Raw genomic sequence first — 9,716 nt, 5'->3', positions numbered from 1 at the left:
TAGGCACCCCACATACAACCCTAATTGTCAGTCAATTACTTTACTGCAATCAACGTTGATTTTAAAGTACCATGTCATTATTATTTTGGAGATAGATTTGAAAAAGTCCATAATTGCAGACTGCGTATTGGTATGAGTGATTTGAATTTTGATTTATGTCAGCGGCACCTCAAGGAATGCCCCAAATGTGAGTGCGGTTACCCAAGGGAGACTGCTGAGCACTATTTGTTGCATTGACCCTTGTGTAGAGATGTACGATTATTGTCAATTGATAACTGATTATAAGTTTATTGAAATATTATTGAAAGGCATCCCGCAATATTCCCGGAATGTCAATCAGACCATATTCATAACTGTACAAGAATTTATTAAGACAAACAGGCATGTTCCGTACATGAGCCTCTACATTTTATTCATAATGTTCATTTGACACTGTCATGAGACAAATGCTGCCTGACCAATTGTTCTTCGTAATTTCTCTCGTGTTTTGTGTCCTTGTTTCGACTTATCGATTATGGCCCAATCGTTATGTAATTTAGTGCCATTTTCGCCGATCACAAAATGTATTAACTTTGCGTGTGTGTCTTCTGTGCATTTAATATTATTGTGACGTGACCCACTCTTCCAACATTTCTGGCGCTCCAAGTCTTCGTCGTCCTTTTTTTTCCCCCTTATGCTGAATTCTGTTCTCTCGTACCCCATTTCTTTTTGTTTCTTGTTTTTACCCCCACCAAGTTCTGTACTACCACCCCCTCCATTTTTTGATTGCTTGCGCATCAGGTTTGTCTGTTTGTTTTCGTTGTCTGAAATGAGTAAATGTATCTAGTCCGCCATCATGCTAAACTTTGTTATGTACATACCAGGATGACTTAAAATAAGCATTTATGCTTGAGTTATCTTAAAAAAACAATGCATTGTTTCTGTCATGATAACAAATTGAATAAAGTTTTGTAAACCAATGGACTGATTATAGTTGACCCTGATATGTGATTACGGGATAGTGTCACATTAATTTATTTCTACTTTCACTTGTACTTTTGTACTTAAAACAAATCACTGAAATGTAAAAGTTATTATTTTTTCCATTGTGAAGTGTCGTCAGTCTCCTCAAGGTAATGCAGTCAAACTCAACCAAAAGTTGGAGGGGCTTCTTCATACTTTCAGTGTGTGTGTGTGTGTGTGTGTGTGTGTGTGTGTGTGTGTGATTTCTTTTGACACTATGCACGTTTGTATATAACCGCCTGTGCACAAAAAGAACATAATCGAATCTTATCATTCATTTTCGCTTAATTGATTGATTGGTATGCATGTTTCTAACAGTGACCGTTACCAAAGTGAGTATAGTGCGCTTCCCAAGCATAAAACGGTGCATGACTCTGGATTTGCGTCTGAGATATTGACACATCACTGTGAGAAAAAGCGTTAATGAAAAAAGAAGACTATTTATTTTCCTTGAGCATTATCTTAAAGTGGTGTGCCAAAAACTTTTAAATTCAAAAATTCAATATTTAACTTTGGGAAAAGCACTGTAGAGAGAAAACCACGCTTGTGTGTTCAGAATAGTCTCCATGTGGTATCAATATAAATGATTCAAATGTATGGAAGAGAAGCTGTTTCTGCTGGATTAATACACACACACAATTGTGCACTCACACATAAGCACGCATGCATGCTCACACACACACACACACACACACACACACACACACACACACACACACACACACACACACACACACACACACACACACACACACACACACACACACAGAAACAACAAATTCATTATGACAAAACCAAATACGAAGTCCTATTTCACAAATTTTATATCTTCTCCTTTTCACCATATACAAATACAGTCACGGAGTACATTTATAAGGCCAAATTATTAAGAAATATTATTTTCTGTGCTTGAATTACCCAGTGTGTAGCATGATCACCACGAAGGTACAATTCACAGAAGTTGAGTAATCACTTTACAAAACCCATACCAGTACCACATTGTTATGTTAAATCCTATTTATTAACCCACACAAATAGAAGAAGATAGCTTTGTGAAGACTTTCATTTTCCAACCAAATGCTGTTCAAAGATTATTCTTTCTTTCTATATTTGGTGTTTAACGTCGTTTTCAACCGTTCAAGGTTATATCGCGACGGGGAAAGGGGGGGGGGGGGGGGGGATGGGGGATGGGATAGAGCCACTTGTTAATTGTTTCTTGTTCACAAAAGCACTAATCAAAAAATTGCTCCAGGGGCTTGCAACGTAGTACAATATACTACCTTACTGGGAGAATGCAAGTTTCCAGTACAAAGGACTTTAACATTTCTTCCATACCAATCAATACGAGGCTTATATTGCGCGTATTCTGTGGGTACAGTTCTAAGCTCGGGGATTTTATTTTAATTTTATTTTATGCAATTTATATCGCGCACATATTCAAGGCACTGGGATTTATTTATGCCGTGTGAGATGGAATATTGTTTTACACAATACGCATTCACATCGGCCAGCAGATCTCAGCCATTTCGGCGCATATCCTGCTTTTCACGGCCTATTATTCCAAGTCACACGGGTATTTTGGTGGACATTTTTATGAAAAATTTATCTATGCCTATACAATTTTGCCAGGAAAGACCCTTTTGTCAATCGTGGGATCTTTAACGTGCACACCCCAATGTAGTGTACACGAAGGGACCTCGGTTTTTCGTCTCATCCGAAAGACTTGAACCCACCACCTAGGTTAGGAAAGGGGACAGAAAATTGCTAACGCCCTGACCCAGGGTCGAACTCGCAACCTCTCGCTTCCGAGCGCAAGTGCGTTACCACTCGGCCACTGACACGATACACCAACACGATATTAGCACTCCAGATTTTTATCTCGCAGTTTTTCTGAAGGACTTTGCATTTGAAAACTATTCTCAGACAAAATATGAGTTTAAACTGCAAGTACATGTACAGGGAGTCTGAAGGGTTCAAGTCGGATGAGATAGACTACTGTTGTGGCAATCTTCGAATTTGAAAATCATTTTTTTAAAAGAGTAAAACTCATAGTTCTTCTTCTTCTTCGCTGATGGGCTGAAACTCCCACGTTCACTTACAAATTTGCACGAGTGGATTTTTACGTGTATGACCGTTTTTACCCCACCATTCAGGCAGCCATACGCCGCTTTCGGGGGAAGCATGCAGGGTATTTTTGTGTTTCTATAACCCACCAAACTCTGACATGGGTTACAGGATCTTTTCCGTGCGCACTTGGTCTTGTGCTTGCGTGTACACACGAAGGAGGATAAGGCACTAGCAGGTCTGCACATAAGCAATGACCTTGGAGATCAGAAAATTCTCCACCTTTAACCTACCAGGCGGCCGCGATTTTGACTCATGACCTTCTGAATAGGAGGCCGATGTCTTATCCACAAGAACACCGAGCCCGTCCAAACTCCTAGTAAAAACAACAACTGCAAATCTGGGAGCAAAATGTAAACGGTTACAGTTTCAACTATCCTTCCCCTTTATATCAGCATTTTTGGAAACCTAAACGAAAGAGTATTCAAGAACAACAGTCACGGATTCAGATTTAAAAAAACAAATGGTAACTATGCTTTTTGGAAATTCTTTCTTTAATTGGTGTTTAACGAAGGTTATATCGCGACAGGGAAAGGGGGGGAGATGGGATAGAGCCACTTGTTAATTGTTTCTTGTTCACAAAAGCACTAATAAAAAAAATGCTCCAGGGGCTTGCAACGTAGTACAATATACTACCTTACTGGGAGAATGCAAGTTTCCAGTACAAAGGACTTAACATTTCTTACATACTGCTTGACTAAAATCTGTACAAACATTGACTATATAAGAAACACTTAACAAGGGTAAAAGGAGAAACAGAATCCGTTAGTCGCCTCTTACGACATGCTGGGGAGCATCGGGTAAATTCTTCCCCCTAACCCGCGGGGGGTCTTTTTGGAAATGCGCTTCAGACAAATGCCTTTGCACACGTTATGTAACTCACAGCAAAATGCAAGAATAATTGGGGACCATATGGGATGGGGCAAATTGGGAGGGAGCAATTCGGGACACCACCATAAATATCTACCAAATATTTACAAATAGCTATCTTAGTACATGCATAACATGCTGTACCAATACACAATTTCTTTAAATAACTATGTAAGGATTATTGGCAGTCTCCCGGAGCATGTTTCACGCTATCCTGCGATCAGGACAAGCGACTGACTGTGATGTGTATGCTGTGCGGCGTGCGCTACATAAGAAACCTTTTTTTAAATTTGTATTAAATATAATCACCTGAGCCACGAATGGCTAGCTGACAGCGGCTATCTTTTACACAACAAATTCTGAACTCTGATGAACTCGTGACCGCTGATTTTTAAAGGCAAGGGGTATCATATTGTGCGCATGGCATACACATCCAAGTTGGTCGTTTGTCCCGTGCTCGAGATGTTTTGAAAAACCTGACTGCAGTACAGGGATTTTTACACCTCCGGACTGCTGATAATCCTAACAGAATTATTTTCAAAAACCGTCTATTGCCTTGAAAGCAAACCTGGAATTTCTGATGCGAGTTGCCAGAAAGAAAGTTCACTAACAAGATCCAGGCCAACACCACCCCCCCCCCCCCCATCCCCCTAAATAACACTAAGGAGTGAGGTGAGCTTAAATAACTAATTAATTAATCAATCAATAAATTCTCTGCTGAAATTCCCAACTTCGCGCATCGAAGCTATGAAAAACAGGACACTGCCACGTTTCCATTCAGCTAAACGCCACACCATTTTCAAGAGGGGATGTCTCAGGAAGAAAGATGTGACGCTCCCGATTCATATGTTTCAGAAGACAGCCCACCTGAGAAAAAGAAGAACACAATATAGAAATAATAACAACCTGTCAACCACAAATACATTAAAGTTTTTCAAACAGTTCACTAATCCGACAAACTCATGCTCGTTTCTGGTGCATTTGATAAAGCCAATTACGGGTAGATGCTAGACAACAGCAAAACCACCACCACATAACAACACAAGATTGTTTATGGTTGTTTACAGTCTCTTGAACACAGGAGTCAATCGAGACCATATGATATAACAAGAAGCATAAACAAGTCGCGTAAGGCGAAAATACAATATTTAGTCAAGTAGCTGTCGAACTCACAGAATGAAACTGAACGCAATGCCATTTTTCAGCAAGAACGCAAAGGCAGTGAATTTGAGAAGAAGAGCGGGGTAGTAGTTGCGCTAAGAAGGATAGCACGCGTTTCTGTACCTCTCTTTGTTTTAACTTTCTGAGCGTGTTTTTAATCCAAACATATCATATCTATATGTTTTTGGAATCAGGAACCGACAAGGAATAAGATGAAAGTGTTTTTAAATTGATTTCGACAATTTAATTTTGATAATAATTTTTATATATTTAATTTTCAGAGCTTGTTTTTAATCCGAATATACCATATTTATATGTTTTTGGAATCAGCAACTGATGGAGAATAAGATAAACGTAAATTTGGATCGTTTTATACATTTTTATTTTTTTTTACAATTTTCAGATTTTTAATGACCAAAGTCATTAATTAATTTTTAAGCCACCAAGCTGAAATGCAATACCGAAGTCCGGGCTTCGTCGAAGATTACTTGACCAAAATTTCAACCAATTTGGTTGAAAAATGAGGGCGTGACAGTGCCGCCTCAACTTTCACGAAAAGCCGGATATGACATCATCAAAGACATTTATCAAAAAAATGAAAAAAAACGTTCGGGGATTTCATACCCAGGAACTCTCATGTCAAATTTCATAAAGATCGGTCCAGTAGTTTAGTCTGAAACGCTCTACACACACACACACACACACACACACGCACAGACACACATACACCACGACCCTCGTTTCGATTCCCCCTCGATGTTAAAATATTTAGTCAAAACTTGACTAAATATAAAAAGCACTTCAGTTTGAAACCCAGGTTCAATGTAGTAAATGATATTGCATCAATGTTCCATCCATCCTCAGCACTTTCAAAACCAGTTTCTTCTAGGTCATACACACCTTTTCCTCGATTGATCCACAGTACATCAGATCGCTATTGTTCTTTTTATGATTTGCACCAAGGGAATGATTAACATTTCTGTCTTAGTCATATGTAACAAGCTTTAAGCAAAAGCATAATATTCTACACATTCACATATTGTAAGGTTGAAGGGGTCTATGTCGACCAAAAGAAGGTGTATTCCCCATAGCCATAGGTGTTTTCCCTGTGTAATGGGAATACAGTTGGATTTTCTGTAAAGAAGTATAATATCGTACAATCTTGCGCCAAGCGCGTGACTGCGGTTAGATAGGAGAATCTATTTAAAATCCTGAATTCGCGTGCGGCATCCAGTCAAGCAAAACATGCTTCGACCGTTTATCAAAACGGATTTAGTTAAAGAAACATCTGCACCCCCACCCCCAACAGCCTGGTATTATGTTTTCCTCGCTGGTACTCTCGTCCATTGAATCACTTTCACTTTCGTAAGCTTGAAGTAACTCCATGGCGTCTAACGGAAGTATATTCCCTGTATATGTACAGGAAATTAACATACAGGGAATACAGCCACTGTTGGTCGACATAGACCCCTTCTAAAGTGCTGCAGTAGTTACCTTTCCCTCCAAGGACCAAGCTGTTCATCCACTGTAGAGCTGACCGGGGTTCCCCCTTAGCAGAGTGAGTGGCGAATCCTGGCTGATAAATTTCCTTTCATTTTCCATGAATGAAGAATACCAGCTGGGTTCTTTTATTCATGGACCTGTGTTCTGCAACACACGCAAATCAGCCACCATCTTGTAAATATATGTAAAAGAAAGCAAGTGGCAATCTGAATAACAGAATACAAAATGATCAATCCACACAATCATACTTCAGCACTGAAAGTCCACAAAATGAAGCACTGCTAGTACATGTACTTCTCATAATTTACTGAAACTTTACTCGTCAAAACAACCATTTGTTTTATCAACTTTACTCGCATGTGGCGAGTAGATTAACATTTCTACTCACCATTTACATGATTTTTACTCGCCATGGCGAGTAATTGAAAATACTCGCCACTTTCAGGCCTGTACTTGTGCATGAGATGTGTTTACCATCCATATGCCCAGACCATGCGCCCTTCTGTTGTGCTCAGAACAGTAAAGAGTTGCTTGCTGGGGTGGTTGTTCATAAGTTAACAGTTCACAAGAGGGCACAAACAAGAGCAAAAACACAGGTGCCTGATTCAAACTCATTCAAATGCAGAACCTTATTTTTGCATGAACAGAGTAAGACATGATTCTTACATAGCTGACCCTACCCCTGGCAGAAAAGTGCTTGAAATTGTCCATGTGGTCTCTATCAGTACATTTGATGCGTATTTGTGATACATATATACTGATATAGAGACAAGTAACAAGTGGACATTTCCTCTGACACCTCTACCATTTGTACACCTGCACAAATCTCCTGCCATAGACTACAAAAGGAAAACATACAAATCAAAACAAACACAAATTTAACCTAATGTTTACCTTTCAGCAGCAGAAAAGGCTGTGTTTTCTGTGGTGTCTCAGAGTAAAGCCACGGTGTTGGAGATCTATGCAAAACTAGGCTGTAGGCAAGGTCCAACATCTTTAGCTGCACACACAAAAAGAAGAAGCAAGAAATCACATGACATAGATGACATTCCTCACTAGTACAAAACCACAACTACACTAGTCAACTACCAATGTAAGAATCATAGTCCTGCAAGATTACCCTCTTAAAAAGTAAGATTGCTTTCATTCAAACACTACCGTGGGACCAAACTCCCCCCCCCCCTCCTTTTTTTGAGTTTTTCCTACATGTGTGTTGATGTTTCCATTAATTCCAAGCCCTGAAACTGTGAACTTGAGATCTTTATGTATGCACACAGTCACAGGCTTAATAAGCTATTCAGAAACCAAGCAGAGTCTGCACAACGTCAATTCTGAGAAATAAATCCCCACAACCGGTTTCAAGGCCACTATACCGACTGAGCTATTGCTTGCCATGCCAACCTCCACCCCCATTTGGAACATGCACAACTAGTATACCCATACACATGTAATAATACTGCTTGCCTTCCTCCCCCACCCTCCAAATCAATAAACACTAAATGTATGCAATCAGTAATATTTTAGTTAGTAGTTGACTACCATCACTACTCTCTCCACACCCACCCACCCTCTTGCACACCAGCGACACACCCCCATCGCCCAATCATTTCCATGATTCTCTCTGCCATATAGTTATCCTAAACACTAAGATTATGACACATTTGTTTTCCAATTAGGAACATAAAAAATTACTGTAAAAAAAATGTACAATCATGCACTCTCTGAGTCTGACAAGAGAGTGTGAGAAAAGTCAAGAAAGCAAGACATGTGTGACATAACTAAATCTTCTAATCTATTCCTGAGATTTACTCTTGACAGCTTAAAATGGAACCTCATGCACTTACTGTTCTGAATTGTAGAAATTTCTTGTAGTTATAGCAGCAAAGGCAGTTTTATTGGGTACCACCAGGTGTCACTCTGTCATCATCTGATCAAGCATTCAAGCAAATGGTTCAGCACTGAAACAGTAAATAGCAAGAGTGTACAGAAAAATACACAAACTTTCTCATTAATTTGTATCTTCAACTTCACATTATTCATAAATAATGATACCTTACTTTGACTAAGTTTGAGTAGGATTAACACCATGCAGAGCCAGAAGTTAACTTGAAATAAAATAACTATACGTTACTCAATACTGCACTCAATGAGTCAATTGTCAGCAAAGGTGATAATCCATGCAAGGTAAAACCAAAGGATGCAACTCAGTCAGCAATTGCAAAAACTACATAATTCTAATCAAGCTGTCAGTTTCATTAGCTATCAGAATTCAAAACATGTTCTTGTTTTTGTTGTTGCTGTTGTTCATGACTACATTAATGTATCTCAGCATTTCTAGTTTCTACACTATAGCCATTAAAAAAAACAAAAGAAGTATCCCAATGTTTAATGAAGCGCTCTTGCAATTAAGTCACAATTGTTTGCAGTTGCTGAGAAAAGCTAATAGTAATAGTCCTTACAGTAAGTTGAGTAACAAATTATAAACAATTGCTGTTAACACTCATAGTACAAGAGAGCAAACCACTGCAAAACTATAGTCATTTATCAATGTTATGCTTGCCATCCACCCCCGACCCCAAACCTCTCCCATATTTTATGTACATCAGACTAGTATTCTTGTTAGTTCATTTGCTCTGTAACAGTGACAACACGTTTGCACACTACAGACCTGGAAGTGGAAATGTTAACACATGGAGTGCTAAATTTCAGGATACAATCTGTTTGTTTGTTTGCTTAACGCCCAGTCGACCACGAAGGGCCAATCAGGGCGGTGCTGCTTTGACATTTAACGTGCGCCACACACAAGACAGAAGTCGCAGCACAGGCTTCGTGTCTCACCCAGTCACATTATTCTGACACCGGACCAACCAGTCCTAGCACTAACCCCATAATGCCAGACGCCAGGCGGAGCAGCCACTAGATTGCCAATTTTAAAGTCTTAGGTATGACCCGGCCGGGATTCGAACCCACGACCTCCCGATCACGGGGCGGGCGCCTTACCACAAGGCCAACCGTGCCGGTCATACAATCTGTTACAAAGTACAAACACTGGCAAT

The 9,716-nt window shown here is 39.6% G+C and overlaps 1 long non-coding RNA gene across 1 annotated transcript; it reads right to left on the bottom strand.

Annotated features, from left to right (window-relative positions):
* Positions 1 to 1,808: 1,808 nt before the first annotated feature.
* On the bottom strand, positions 1,809 to 8,781 carry LOC138954136 (uncharacterized). Its single transcript, XR_011451723.1, has 4 exons — positions 8,505 to 8,781; positions 7,555 to 7,660; positions 6,652 to 6,804; positions 1,809 to 4,863 (listed from the first exon to the last, which is right to left on the bottom strand). It is a non-coding gene; the product is annotated as an uncharacterized lncRNA (long non-coding RNA).
* Positions 8,782 to 9,716: the final 935 nt, after the last annotated feature.

The sequence above is a fragment of the Littorina saxatilis genome, unplaced genomic scaffold (genome assembly GCF_037325665.1).
Source record: "Littorina saxatilis isolate snail1 unplaced genomic scaffold, US_GU_Lsax_2.0 SUPER_6_unloc_1, whole genome shotgun sequence".
In the NCBI taxonomy this organism is placed as follows: Eukaryota; Metazoa; Mollusca; class Gastropoda; order Littorinimorpha; family Littorinidae; genus Littorina; species Littorina saxatilis.
The sequence above is the reverse complement of the archived record's forward strand: the minus strand, read 5'-3'. Positions and strand labels throughout refer to the sequence as shown.